Source organism: Vulpes lagopus, chromosome 12 (assembly GCF_018345385.1).
Source record: "Vulpes lagopus strain Blue_001 chromosome 12, ASM1834538v1, whole genome shotgun sequence".
Lineage (NCBI taxonomy): Eukaryota > Metazoa > Chordata > Mammalia > Carnivora > Canidae > Vulpes > Vulpes lagopus.
The window spans coordinates 57,779,619-57,793,838 of record NC_054835.1 but is presented as its reverse complement, the minus strand read 5'-3'; the positions used below and the strand labels follow the sequence as shown (position 1 = coordinate 57,793,838).

At 63.2% G+C, this 14,220-nt stretch overlaps 1 long non-coding RNA gene across 1 annotated transcript; it reads right to left on the bottom strand.

The window, feature by feature from the left end:
• Positions 1 to 5,903: 5,903 nt before the first annotated feature.
• On the bottom strand, positions 5,904 to 10,786 carry LOC121472697. The gene is made up of 3 exons (XR_005982979.1): positions 8,265 to 10,786; positions 7,408 to 7,534; positions 5,904 to 7,105 (listed from the first exon to the last, which is right to left on the bottom strand). It is a non-coding gene; the product is annotated as an uncharacterized LOC121472697 (long non-coding RNA).
• Positions 10,787 to 14,220: the final 3,434 nt, after the last annotated feature.

The window sequence follows — 14,220 nt, the reverse complement described above, 5'->3', positions numbered from 1 at the left end:
TGCCTCCCAAGCTCCCACCTTCGTGCACTCTAATGAATCCCTTCTGCACTCAGACGTTGGGTGTGCTGGGCCCTGGGGCACAGAGTGAGCACACGCAGCCCCTGTCCTCATGCAGCTGCGCCCTGGGGGCGGGATGCAAGTAGACAAAGAGCCGAGCCGGGGTCATTAAAACTGGAGGATGAAGACCCAAGGAGGGGCGGGGCGGAGGGAGGTGCGGGCTGGACCCTTGGGGTTGGATCCCGCAGGGAATGAGGAATGAGAGGTGGGCCTGTGGGAACGGGAGAGGGGGATTGCTCCAGGGAGAAGGAGCGGCCGCTGCCGAGTCTCTGCCTGCCCCGGAGCCCGTGCATGGGGACGAGGTTGGGGACAGGGACTCAGCCTGTGAGGATGGGACCTGGAAACAACCTCCATGCCCGTCCAAGGTGACAGCCGCAAATAAACAGCAGCCGCCACAGGGTGGGCCGGCCTCGAGGGCGTGCTGAACGGTACTGCACTGCACGGCCCGCAGAAGCTAGGCCAGGGCGGGGGGCCGAGCCTGGGGCCCCGAGGGGACGTCCCCCCTACACTGCCACCACCGGGCTTTGGGTGCTCGAGGCCCCCCCTCCACGAGTGGGACAGGAATTCTGCACTGTCCCTGCTCCTTTGTGGGGCGCGCTCCAGGCCAGGGTCCCCGGACCCTCTCGGGCCGGGTCTGAGCCCCAGCATCAGGGCCGCCTTGGCCGCGGCCCAAAGCTCACCCAATGGGAGGGGGTTCGGATGCTGCGCAGCCAAGACGCCGGCAGCCCCCCCCCCCCCCCCCCGCCCGCGCACACTTCCCCGCCGGCACTGCAGACACAAGCAGAGACACAAACCTCCCTCCTGGCCCGCGGCAGCTTTGCCCTCCCCAGGGCCCCCAGCTCCTCACCTACCATCTTGGCCACCCGCGTGGCCGTCCCTTGACATCTCACAAGTGGACCCTATTGCTTCCACCGCGTGGCGAGTAGCCCCGTCACCACCGTCGGGGGGAGGGGGCAGCCGTGCCCGTGCGGTGGAGGTCGCCCCGGTCACCACCAGCGGCTGGCTCCCCCGTCCACCACCGGCCCCTCAGCAGCCGGGTGCGGGCCTGGTCAGGGAACCAGCACCCTCCGTGCAGAGCGCCCTGGCCCCGTGGCCCCTGCGGGTGGGAAGCCTGCAGCCCGCCGTGAGCCGTGGGATCCCACAGTGGGAGGAGCCGCCCCGGTTCCTACCCTCGTCCAAGCACTTTTGAGCGGCCCCGCTCGCCTGGGCCCCCTCGAGCCTCCCTTCTCTGCCCACTGGAGCGGCCAAGAGGCAGGAGCCTCCACGGGCCTGGCGCCAGTCTCCTCTTCCCATTCAGTGGAACGCGGAGGCGTCTCCCGGTGGAAGCCTTGGTCCCTCGGGTGTAAAGTCCCTCAGGCTCCCTCCGGCCCGAGTTCTGGCTCCGGGAGAACCGCGGAGGGGCCACGAGCCCAGTGTGTGCCGGCGGCTGGGAGCAGTGGTTTGTGTTTGGCAGCAGGTGACGGGGTTTATGTCCTCCTCCCTGGCCACTGGGGTGGTTCCGGCCTGGCTGCCGTCCCCCAGGTCCAGGCTCTTCCACCTGCCGTCCCTGTCCCTTAGGTGTCAGGGCCACTCGTCCTGACTCCCCGGCTTGGGGCTCCACCTGAACATCGTAAGCCACTGGGTGTGGGCACCGCAGCACAGGTCAGATCACATCAGCCCGGGCGTCTAGGCCAGGGTCAGCCCATGCCCCTCCATGCCCCACGGCCCGCTGCCGGGGAGGGGCGGTGACAGCCCCAGAGCCACCTGCCTGACTCCCGAGGCATGAGAGAGCCGCGCTGCTGGGGAGCCTTGGGGTGAACAGTCACGAGGCATAAACATCCTTGTCCTCTGTGACCATTCCAAGACCTCGGTCTTCGTCCTCTTCCCCGTGCGCACCGCCACCCCCCCATCCTACCCCTTCCATCCCAGACGCTGACCAAACCCCTAGCCTCCTCCAAGGCAGCGAGGCCCCCAACCCCCCTCCCTGTACCCAGGTGGAGAGCAAGAGTCTGCTCACCCTTCGGTCCCTAGGGGACGGCGACGAGGCCGCAGCCAGCCCCTCCCGCCTGGTCCTAGCCTGTGTGCATCCTGAAACCAGGCTTGCACCCCCACCCCACCCCACCCACCCCGTGAGGCTATAGGTGGCTGAGGGAGCGGTGCCCAGATGCGGGCTGGTGCGAATCCCCACGCCTCCTCGGGGACCCGCTGCACCTGCTGCTGGTGGCTCAGATCCTGCCTAGCTCGTGGAGGGGCAGCTCAGGCCCCGGGGGCAGGGGTTCGGGCCCAACACTGGTCGTGGCTTGGAAGAGGAGAGGTTCCCAGCTGAGGAGGGCACGGTGTGACTCGGCTCCGCACCCCCGACACGGCCCGGGCGGTCCTCTGCCGGAGCGGGCCTCTGTGAAGGCGTCCGTCTGGTCCTGGGCACCACCCCCACCCCGACCCACATCCTCCCCCTGGGGGGCAGGAAGCCCCTGCCCCCCGACGCCTCCTTCCTCAGTGCATTTCCTTCCCTGGGCGCTCAGGGCAGGGGTTGTCCGGGTCCGTCCAGATGGGAGGCTGCAGATTAACTGCACATAGTGCACACGGCAGGGTCCTGGATGCTGGGCCCCTCCCTCCCTCCCTCCCTCCCTCCCTCCCTCCTTCCTTCTCCCTCCTTCCTTCCTTCCTTCCTTCCTTCCTTCCTTCCTTCCTTCCCTCCTTCCTTCCTCCGCATCTTAGCGAGGAATCCGTGCATCTCCAGGGAGTCTGGTCGTCCATCAGCCAGTCCAGATAGTTAGCACGACGCGCAGCCGCTCACGCGACGAAGCCAGATCTCCGATGGATGCACCTGTGCTGGATTATTTTTAGCTTCGGCCTCATATAATGAAAACCCGCAATAGTGGTGACTTACAGGACGTACTTTCTCTTCTCTCACATAGGAGGGGTGAGGCAGCCTTTCCGGGGCCAGGCGCCTCCCCTTCCAGGCCACTGTCTCAGCAGTGCCTGCCATCCCCGACGTTACCTCACGGTCCATAACGGCTGCTGGGATTCCAGCCATTTGTGTCTGCCTTGCAGGAGGCAGGAAGGAGGGGCAGCCTGGGTGGCTCAGCCAGTTAAGCGTCTGCCTCCGGTTCAGGTCATGATCCCGGGATCCTGGGTTCAGGTCCTGCATCAGGCTCCCTGCTCATACTCTCTCTTGCTGTCTCTGTCTCTCTCTCGAGTAAATAATTAAAAAAAAAAAAAAAAAGCAGGAAGAAGGAGCAGAAAAGGACAAAGGTGCTTTCTCGCAGCATCTATCCCCGACACTGAGTAATCTAAATTAGTCCCATTGGAAACCGCTGCCCCCGAGCCCGCAATCCTTCAATACCTTCTGTTCTATGGACTATTTTATGGGCAGCGATAGGGTCCCCAGCACTTCACCTCCAGGGGGTACCAGGTGACCCAGGCAGCCATGAATCAGCTGGTTTGCCCCTGGACGCAATGCCGGACCACACCCCCCATGTGCCCGTGGGACCTTGAGAAACAGCCTGACCGGTCCACACCGTGTGCGTATGTATGTGTGTACGTACCCACATCGATCGGTGTGCGACTGTGCACACGCACACATGTATCAAGTACGGAGCTCAGTTCGTCTGCATTCCCTCTGTGTGCCAGGCACCCACATATCACCCCTTCCCTCAGCCCCAGGGGGTCCCTCGCACCTCCCCCCAGGTACGACCACACACCCCCCCCACCATGGCTCTAACCTTTTTTTTAGAGATTTTTATTTCCTAGAGAGAGATAGAGCCGAGCAGGGGGGAGGGGCAGAGGGGGAGGGAGCCCCACGTGGGGCTCGACCCCAGGACCCCGGGATCACGCCCTGAGCCCAAGGCAGACGCTTCACCCACAGGGCCCCCCAGGCGCCCCAGGAGCAGCCGTAGCCGGGAGGCTGAGGTGGCAGCGGGACTCCCGTGATGACGTTGGAACCGGAACCAGCAGCCCAGCCACGGATGTGCCCGCTGTCCCGGGTCCGCCACCGCATTGGGACCCACCCCTGCTGCGCGGAGCCCAGGGGCGCCTGAGAGCCGCAGGTGCCCAGAGCGCAGGGGTTGGGGGGGGACTCAAATGTCCCGAGAAACAGTTGAATCCATTAGAACCCAGGACGCGCCGGTGTAGGGGGGGGGAATCGCCCCACTGCTCGGGAGGACTCTGGTCACACGTGTGCAGACACGGAAGACCTAGGTCAGCCGCGAGCTGCGGAGCACTCTGGGTGTCTCCCGAGTCCCCACGGCCACCCCCACCCTTCTTCCTGGGGGACCACCCCGCCCCCACTGTTGGTTAGGGGTGAGGAGCAGGGGACCACATCCGTGCTTCTGTTGGGGGGACGGGGTTCGCGGGTCACCCTTTGACCCCGTGAATACCTGTGTATCCCTCGTGCAACGAAGGGTTTCTATTGTCTGGTTTTTACGTGTATTTATTTATTTTTAATTGAGGAGCTACGACGCAAGGAAGGGTTTTCAGAGGCCGTCCCCTTGCTGCGCGGGCCTCGCGCCTCGGGTTTTGGCCGCCGCCTGGCACAGCCCAGGATGCCCTGAAGCGCGCCGGCCCCCTGGGGCCCCACCCGCGTGGCCCCGGGCGAGGGTGGCGGGCCCTGGGCCCCACCGAGAGCTGGACAGAAAAGGTTTGATGTGGCAGCAGCTGATCCTCCGAAGGAATGTCGCTGGGGGGGCCGCCAGGGCCCGGGGCCAAGCATGTGGTTGTTGCAAAACGCAGGGAAGGAAGCAGAGCCCGGTCCCGGCCCCGCCTCCTGTGCCGCCGCCACCACCACCACCGCCACCGCCACCTGGTGGCTCCTCTGCACACCGCCCAGGTCCCAGGCCGGTGGCCCCAGGCCGGTGCGTGCCTTCAGGGGGCCTGCGTGGTGCAGGAGCGGGTGGGGGCAGGAGGGCGCGGCCGGACCGGGGTCCCTGCAGACAAACATGCCGGGGAGGGGACGGCTCAGAGGCACCGGGGGCTGTGACCTGCGGGAGGGCCGAGGGGGGTGATTGGTCAGCAGCGGTGGGGGGAGGTGCCAGGGTGAGGCTAGGACAGCACCTGCCTGCGTCACCAGCTGCCGTGCTCCTTAGTGGAGCCTGCCCAGCACCTGCGACCCCCATGCACCCCCCAACGGCCGGCCTCAGATCCAGGGGCTCCCCGCCATCCCCGCTGGACCCGGGAGTGGTGGGAATCCCTGCCGGCCTGTGTTCCCTTCCCGGGGTTCCCGGCACGAGGCGCCCCGCATGCGCAGCTGGAAATGACAGATCTACGGCTCCCAGGACAGGAGGCCACAGTTGGAAATGACGGTGTGGGCAGGGCCGGTTCCCTGGGAGGCGCCCAGCGCGCGTGGGCCCCAGGCTCTGTCTGCAGCTGCGGCCTCCGTGGTGCGGCCGCTCGGCTCCCACCTCTGTGGCCGTCAGCAGGACGCCCCGCACCCCCCATGCCCCTTCCTCTTGGAAGGACGCCAGTGACTGGATTCAGGCTCCCCCCGCCCCCCCCCATCCAGGGGGAGCTCATCTCCAGGCCCTTAACTTAATTACATCTCCAAAGACCCTTCTTCCAGAGTCACATGCACAGGTCCTCGGGGTCAGGACGGGGACATACCTTTCGGGGAACACCATCACTCCACTGTGGGGCTCTCAGAGTCCAGGTGCAGGGGTGTCCCCCGCTCGGGCGTGCCCTCCCCAATCCGAACCCCGCTCCTGCCTTCCTGCCACAGCACCCTTGAGCACCCAGAGCCAGATGGGGGGCCTCCGGCATGTCTCTCACTTGAAAAGCCCTCTCCCCTCCGGCCGGCGACTGGCTTCATTTTTTTTTTTTAATTTTTATTTATTTATGATAGTCACACACACAGAGAGAGAGAGAGGCAGAGACACAGGCAGAGGGAGAAGCAGGCTCCATGCACCGGGAGCCCGACGTGGGATTCGATCCCGGGTCTCCAGGATCGCGCCCTGGGCCAAAGGCAGGCACCAAACCAATGCGCCACCAGGGATCCCCCGGGGACTGGCTTCAGACCTGGAACACGTCGCCTGGCCTGGCGTCCGCTCGCTGGAGGCACGGACTCTCCCGTCCAACTAGAGGAGACCCCCGAGCCCGGCGAGCTCCCCGGCCACGGCCACCTGCGCCCAAGCCAGGCCCCGGGATCCTCAGGCAGCTGCGGGCTGGCGGGCCTGGGGGACCGCCGACCACCACATCTTTCGAATCCAAGGGCCGAGGCAGGGAAGCCGCGGAGAGACAGCTTTTGGTTTAATGTGACGAGACACACTCTAACCACCCGAGTGGGAGGGGGACCCATGGCCGGCACTTGGGGACCGCCACGGGGGCAGCTGTCTGACACTGAGCCGGAGCTGGGGGGCCGGGGACCTGAGCCCTTCTAGGCCTCAGCTATGGGGTTCAGCAGACTGGGGCCCCCACTCCAGCCCCCCAGGCTCCTCTTGTGCAGAGGGGACCCTGCTGGCTTCTAAAGCCCTTCTGCCTCCCTTCCATCTCTCAAGTCCCCCTCCCTGCACCCAGGGTGGCCTGCCCATCCTTTCTGGTCCTTTCTGGTCCTTTCTGGTCCTTTCTGCTCCCTCCAGGGACGCGGCTGGGCCATCATCCATTCACGGCGCCCCCTGGGCATCACCACAGGGGAGCCAGAGCGGGTTCCTGAGGCTCCAATCTGTTCTTGGAACTGTAGCGGAACGACACCCCACCCGTACCAGTGACAGGGGTCCTCCGTCCTCCTGGAGCAGCGCCCGACCTGACAGACCGAGCTTTGGCCGCCTGAGCCAGGTGGGGGGAAGCAGCCTGCAGCCTCCCCGACGGTGGTCCCGTCCCAAAGAAAGAAGCTCCTCCACCACCAACACTCACCCCCAAATCCTGCTCTGGTCAACAGGACTTCTGTTCCTTCTCAGGGCACGCGCAGACGATCCCTTCTTCTGGAATCTTCTTTCACCTCCTCTTCACCAGGTAATTTCCAGGCATCCTTCAGGTCTGGGGGCCTCCAGGGTCTCGGGGCTCCGGTCAAAAGGGACTGAGCTTCTGCATCGCTCTCCCGGACCACCCTTGGGAGACCCGTGGCTCGGACGCATGACCTCTGGGAACACGTCCCTGTGTTCAGCGCTGAGTCAGCTGCCCTGCCCTGTGCCCGCAACACGCGGCACAAGCCCCCGCAGTGAGACCTCCACGGCAGGTCATCCCCTCCCTGTGTCCCTGAAGCCACTGGATGGAATTCATCTTTCAGGGTCGGGTCATAGGCATGCCCGGCATAGACCAGGGACACAGGCCACCGTCAAATCTTGGTTCAAGTACGCGGGCAGTCAGACCCACGTCCCCCTGCCCGGCTACCCCATCTGCACCCAAGGGGAAGAACCCAAACACCGAGCACGTGAATCTCACCTACAGTCCCAAGTAGAGGCAAAGCGGCTGCGGAGCGCTGGGCCGGCTTAGGTCTGGGTCATGTGGGATCATCTAAATTAGCAGCGGTTTTCAAAGTGGGGTCCCTGGTGAGCAGCATCAGTGTGGCCTGGGGAACGTGTCGCAGTACAGATTCTAAGGACCGTCCCGGCCCTACCCGGCCAGGGGCCCTGGGACCCTGGACAAGGGCATGACCCCAGTCCTACAGGTCCGAGGCCCTGGAGCCCTGGGCAAGGGTGTGACCCCAGCCCTACCTGGTCCTATGGGGTCAGGGGCCCTGGGGCCCTGGGCAAGGTCACAACCCCAGTCCTACAGGTCCGAGGCCCTGGAGCCCTGGGGAAGGGTATGACCCCAGTCCTACCTGGTCCTATGGGGTCAGGGGCTCTGGGGCCCTGGACCCCTGGGCAAGGGCGTGACCCTGCCTTCCCAGAGCCCCCGCAGAGACTCCAGTGCACTCGAGTGCAAAGCCCTGGGTCTGTACCCCTCCCCCACGGCTCCTGTGGCTGCGGGTGGGAATCCCCTGGGGGCTCTGAGAGCTGCCGGTGGATACCCTCACCCTCTGTGCTGTCATCCCAACACCCTGACAGAGACCCTGAGTGTCAGAGGGCCCTTCCTCCTCACCCCTGCCCTGTGGCTTGGCTTCCAGTAACAGGGCTCCAGCTCTCAGACACCAGCGCCTGGACTGAGCACAGGCCCTCCCCAGCCCCCCACTGGTTAAGGGCTTCATCCCATGACACCGCCCCCGAGTCACAAGTTCCCAGGGTGTTCCCGCCACCCCCTCCTCGGGTTTGATCCTTTGCTCAGGCGGCCCACAGAACTCCGGGAACACTTGGCATTACCAGGTCCTGATAAAGGATCCAGGCGGAAGCAGCCACAGAGGGAGGGAGCATGGAGCTGCCCTGCAGGTGCGCAGCCCTCCCAGCGCCCAGGAAGCTCCGGAACCCCATCCAGAGGTGGCTCCGTCACATAAGGCATCTTTGGTGACATTGTGGCCGTTGGTGACCCGTTGGACCCTCCAGCCCCTTCTCCCCGACCTAGAGATCTGGGGGTGGGGCTGGAAGTTCCAAGGCTCTAATCACATGCTTGGTTCCTCTGGCAACCGGCCCCACCCTCGGACCTAATAAACTGCGTCCCTCCGTCCTATTATGTCAGGATATCGCGGCCCCACCACCCCATTCTGGTTGGGTCGCTAGGTTCTGGCTCCCTGGTTCCATCTTCTTTTGGCTCCAATGGGAGGGCGGGGGCTGGGCAGCCAGGCCCCAGGCAGGATTGCTCAACAGAGGGGGAGCACTCCCAGGTGGGGAGCGGGGGGGCAGCCGGCCGGGGCCCCGGGGCAGAGCGAGGAGGGGACCGTGGCCAAGGGCAGCTCCTTCGATTCCGCGCGGTGAGCTGAGCAGCTGTTGCCCATTAGAGCAGCCCTTCCTAAGGAGCGTGTGCGTGTGCGAGAGGCTCCTGCTTCCGTCGCACAGACCCCGCGGGAGGGCACTCGGAGGAGCGTGCCGTGGCGACACAAAGACACAAAGACGGGGTGGGGGGTGCGATGGTACCGGCGCTTTTGACCTTCGCCATTTCGCCATTTCGTGGGGCTGGTGGCTTTCTCGTCTCCGGGGGCCATTCCCAAGCCCGCGGCCAGGCGCAGTCCCCAAGGGAGGCCTTTGGGTGGCCTCCCCGCCCTGCCCTCTCAGAGGACACTTGCCTGGGAAGCACCCACGGGGGCTGAGCCCCTGCGTGTACCGGCCTCACCACGTCGCCCTGGGCCACACCCCGTGCTCCCTCGGCAGCTGGAAGCACACAGGCAAGGTGACCGTGGCCTCTGAGCTCCCGGGGGTTGGGCACCGAAGGAGAGACGCAGCCTTAGAGACTCACCCAACTCGCATCTCAGCTGTGTGGCCCGAGGCAGAAGACGTCACCTCTCCGGGCTTGCCCCCCCTCTCCTGGATGCGGGGGCCTGCTGTCTCCCCTGCTCCGCCCCCTACCGGGGGCTGTGGCCAGTCCCACATGAAGGGGCTCTGAAGGCTCCCATTGTCACACCCCTTTTACACGAGGGTGAGGGCATGTCTCAATGTGCTGGGGCAGCTCCAGCAGATGACCACGGACAGACGGACGGATGGGGTGGGGTGGCTTGTAAACAACAGGCTCACATTCCCCTGGGCTCTAGAGGCTAGACGTCTGAGGTCAAGGGGCCGGGACGGTGGGCGGGAGCCCTTCTTCGTCCATGTCCATAGATAGCTGTCTTTGTCACTGTGTCCTCACAGGGAGGAAGGGGCAAGAGAGGCTCTGGGGTCTCCTCGATAAGGTCACTAATCCCTTTCATGAGGCTCCACCCCCATGACCGGGTCACCTCCCAGAGTGGAACTGTCACGTCACATCAGGGGTTCGTTTCCAACATGAGACTTTGAGGGGACATCCAGTCTACGGCAGGAGGCAGGATATTTATGCACCTCCTCTTGTCTCCACCAGGAGCTCTGTGCTAGGCCCTCTGGGAATCTCCACTCTTCTAGAGACCCAGGTTAGAGACCCCAGTGCCCTCCCGCCCCAGGCCTGGCCATAAATTACCCCCTCCCCACTCTGGATTACAGGCACTGTTGCCCATTTGGGTTCTGGCTTCACTGTAATTCAAAGGCTTGGTGTCGACTGGGGTTCAGAGAGCAGAGGTGAGCAGCCCCTGCAGGCCCCAGCGGCCCAGGTGGGTCTGGTCTGCCGTCCTCTGAGGCCCTGGCCCGGGGTAGTGAGGAGGACTCCCCCTCGACCACACGTGGGCCAGGCCGGCTCCCCCCCACCGCTGGGCGGGGCAGCTCCCTTGGACCTTGGTGGGGTCTGTTGGATACATGCGTGGGCAGCCAACCTGATCTCATGCAAGGTCCGAGGATTTCTGAAAATGCTTAAAAGCTTCAGCTCCTTTGAGAAGGATTTTCTTCATTTTGGCATAGTGGGGTGTTTCTGGACCGTGGGCCGCCCAAACCCTGGGGCACCTGCCTTTATTCCCCCAGTCAGAGAGGAGGCCAGGCTGGGAGGACCATCCTGTCCTCGGACAAGTGGATCTCAGGGGCTTGTCCCGAGTTTCCTGGGGAATGGGGCTGTGCCCTGCAGCCCAGGAGGAAAGAAGGCCAGTTAGGTGGGTCCCGTCCCAGCCAGGGTGGCCCGGCCGTCACGGCCCTCGGGGCTGACCACCAAGGGAGGCCCCAGCTGTTCCAGCCCTGGCACCTGCCCACCCGAGGTCAAGAATCCAGAGGGAGAGGGGACCCCGCAGCCCAAGAGGAGAAATCCAGAGAGGAGAGGGGACCCTGTGGCCCAAGAGGAGGAAAACCAGCGGGGCCCCTTTAAGACTCTTCGATGCCAGAGGAGAGAAAATGCAGAGCAAGCCCTTTGGTAAACATCTGAGGGCTCAGCAGTAACAGCTACCAGCTGTGCGAGGGGGCGCTGGGGGGCGGGGAGGCCGCCCTGGGCTGGAGGGTGGGATGGGCTGAGGTCAGTGTGGGTGGGGACCAACCAAGAACAAATGCCGGAGGACAGCGCTGAAACAGAGTCCTGTGTTCGAGGGCAGAGAGCAGTGGCGAGCCGCGAAGCTGCTGCACAGCCACCTGGGCCCAGAAGCTTCCACGGGGCCCTGGGTGGGGGAGGGGTTTTTCCCAAGTCCTGCTGGCAGTCAGGCAGTGAGGCCGGTGGGAGGAATGGTTTCAAGAAAACCCGTGGGGGCAGAGGGGACGAGGGAGGGACGGTCGGTGCCACTTTCTTGAAGCCACTCCAACAGCTCAGCCTCGGGTCTTCACGCAACACCGGCTCCTCCTGTCACGGGTACCCCCGAGCCCGCCCCTGAGAGCCGGCCCTCAGCAAAGCCTTGTGCAGACCCATCACCTTGACCCTCACCTTCTCCGGCCTGCCCTCCAGCCGCCTGCAGCCGGGTGCCACCACGGAGCCCCCTGCGGCCTCCAGGGTCCTGGTGGAGAGACCTCGCCCTCGGCTTAGACAGCCCCGTTAGCCACAGGAGCTGCATCAGTCGGGGTGCTTTGGGCCATGGTGATACCGGAACCAGTTCCGAAAGGCTCACCCCGTGGAGAGGGTGTCGTGTTGGCGTTCCTTGCGAAGCGCACAAGTGGGGCGGCTTCGTGGGCAGCCGAGGCAGTGGTCCAGCCGCGCCCGGGGGGACCTGGTGCCCGGCACCCCGCTCCTTTTCTACCTCCCGGAGCAGCAACTTCAACCTCACACCACCTTCCCTCATGGCGCCCAAACGGCCGCAGTGGCTCCAGCTCCACTGGAAGGCAGGATGGACCTCTCCTCTGGAGCTCCAGTTCTGGTTGTTTCTGTAGCACAAATCACCCCAAAACCTAGGGACCAAACCTTGTATCTTGGTCCTGCCTCTGGTGATCTGGGCTCAGCGAGGACGTGTGCATCCCTGCTGCACGTGGCACCAGCTGGAGCAGATCCGGCGGGCGGGGAGGGGGGGTGGACATCACGCTTGACAAGTGGCTGCTGCTGCTGCTGGCTGGGAACTCAGCCCAGGGCCTCGGCTCCTCCTCTCAGAGAGCTGCTCGGGCCCCACGTACTGGAGGATGAGTGTCGAGGTTGCATCCATGAGGCCCCGGGGAAGACTTGACTCTGCCCACGGTGTCTGGAGTCCCCCCAGAGAAAGGAAGGAGAAGTTCAGGGTGCATTCAGGGTGTCCCTTCCAGCCACGTTAACTGAGCACCTCCTGCACACCAGGGGGCCATGCTGAGTGCTTGACACTCATTCCATCCATTACTTCTCACCACAACTCAATGGACTGGGGCTGTTATTCTCCACCTGTTACAAAAACCAAGGTCTGTAACTTGCCTAAGGTCACAAAGCCAGAAGAGTCTATACCACCACCACCCAGCCCCACAGCAAAGCTCAAGACCGGGGTCTGTGGTTGAAGAGAGCAACTTGAACCTGGAAGCACATAGCCTGGCTGCACGGGCAGCCCTTTATGCAACCACGAGGGAACCCAATTTGAGCAAGAAGCCGATGCACGGAGGAGGGGAGAACCTTGATCACACCTGGCCCGCCTTCCCTGGGGCAATTCAGGTAGGCGAGCCAATACACCTACTTTACCATTTAAGACTGTATACGTTTGGTGCATAGCTACTCTCTTTTTTTTTTTTAAATCTAATTTATTCATGAGACAGACAGAGAGAGAGAGAGAGAGGCAGAGGGAGAAACAAGCTCCATGCAGGGAGCCTGACATGGGATTTGATCCCGGGTCTCCAGGATCACGCCCTGGGCTGAAGGCAGGTGCTAAACTGCTGAGCCACCCGGGGATCCCCTGTGCATAGCTATTCATAATTGAGAGTATTTTACCCAATAGAGGAGGCTAGTATAACATTTTTCCTATTTCACCGTGGGGTTGTCTAAATGTTGGTCTGTGCAACTAGATAATAAGCAGCTTAGGAGCAGGGACCAGGCCTCAAGCCTTTTTTCTCTATCCCCAACGCCCAGCACAGCACGGGACACTCCATTTTTTGAGCCATACGTGGAGAGAAATGAGAACAGGTGGAGCTATTCTTCCAGAATTTTTTTTTTATTTTTTAACATTTTATTTATTCATTCATGAGAGACCCACAGAGAGAGGCAGAGACACAGGCAGAGGGAGAAGCAGGCTCCCTGCAGGGACCCCAATGTGGGACTCGATCCCGGGACCCCAGGGTCATGCCCTGAGCCGAAGGCAGACGCTTAACCGCTGAGCCCCCCAGGTGCCCCTTTCCAGAATTTTTAGATGCTTATAGCGTAACCCCGCTCTCCTCTCTGCTTCCGTGCCCGGCAAGGTTCATTCACTGCCTCTCATTTTCAAAGCCCAAACAGACGTGACTTTGGCAGAAGAAGAGCAGGGGAGCCCATCTTCCCCGGGGTGGGGTGGGGGGTGGAGAGGATGTGCGGGGAGCTGGGAGCAGCCGGGGGAGGCCAGCCCGGGGGCTTTTCTACCCTCAGCACAGGGCACGGCGATTGACGGGGCCTCGCTCTGGGAATAGCCTTCGGCCCCGCGCGGGCAGCCCCACTCCACAGCTGACTTTCCACGGGCACATTCCCTCCCACCCGCCCGGCCTATCAGGGAGCTTTGCCGCAGAAAGCCTCGCTGAGGATGATAAAAGGAAAAAAAAATGTGTGTTCTGAGAGTGTTCTGAGAAAAGCATGCCTGGCCAGCTCCTTCTGCAGCCTGCCCTCCTCCAGGACGTGGGCGCCCAGAGCCTGGGGCGGGGCGGGGACAGGGCACTTGCTCCAAGCTGCCCCCTGGGGGCCCGTCCTCAGGCTGGTCTCAGGGTGGTGGCCGCCCGTCATCCCCACCTGTGAGGCTCTGGTACCTGTGGTGACCTGGGTCTCTGTGTGGTCTGCTGCAGCTCAGCAGGTGTAGACAAGAATAGTTTGAAAACCTCACCTGACGGAGCCCACGCCCGTTGCTGATGGACCTCGTGTCCTTTCTCGGCGACAGGATGATGCTTGACATTTCCCTGCTGTCCTGAGGGCGGTGGGACCTTCCCTCAGAGGTGACCTGTGCTTCGGTTCTGGGGCGCTTCCCCGGGGAGGGGAGGGGGCCGTTGGACTGACTCTGGCTAAGCCTGGGCGGGGGGAGGGGTGCTGAGCGGTGCAGGAGACAGGATGCTGGCCGCCTGGGAAGCTGTCCTCTGAGACGGTCGCCCGATACAGAGAAATACAGAGAAACAGTCGGTAAGGACTTAAAAGTCAAACTGAACTAACAGTGACTACGTATTTCCTAAGTCAATAAAATCATCTCTGCAAAAACAACCAGACAGGTTTTTGGCAAATTGTGTGTTTGAGACGGTC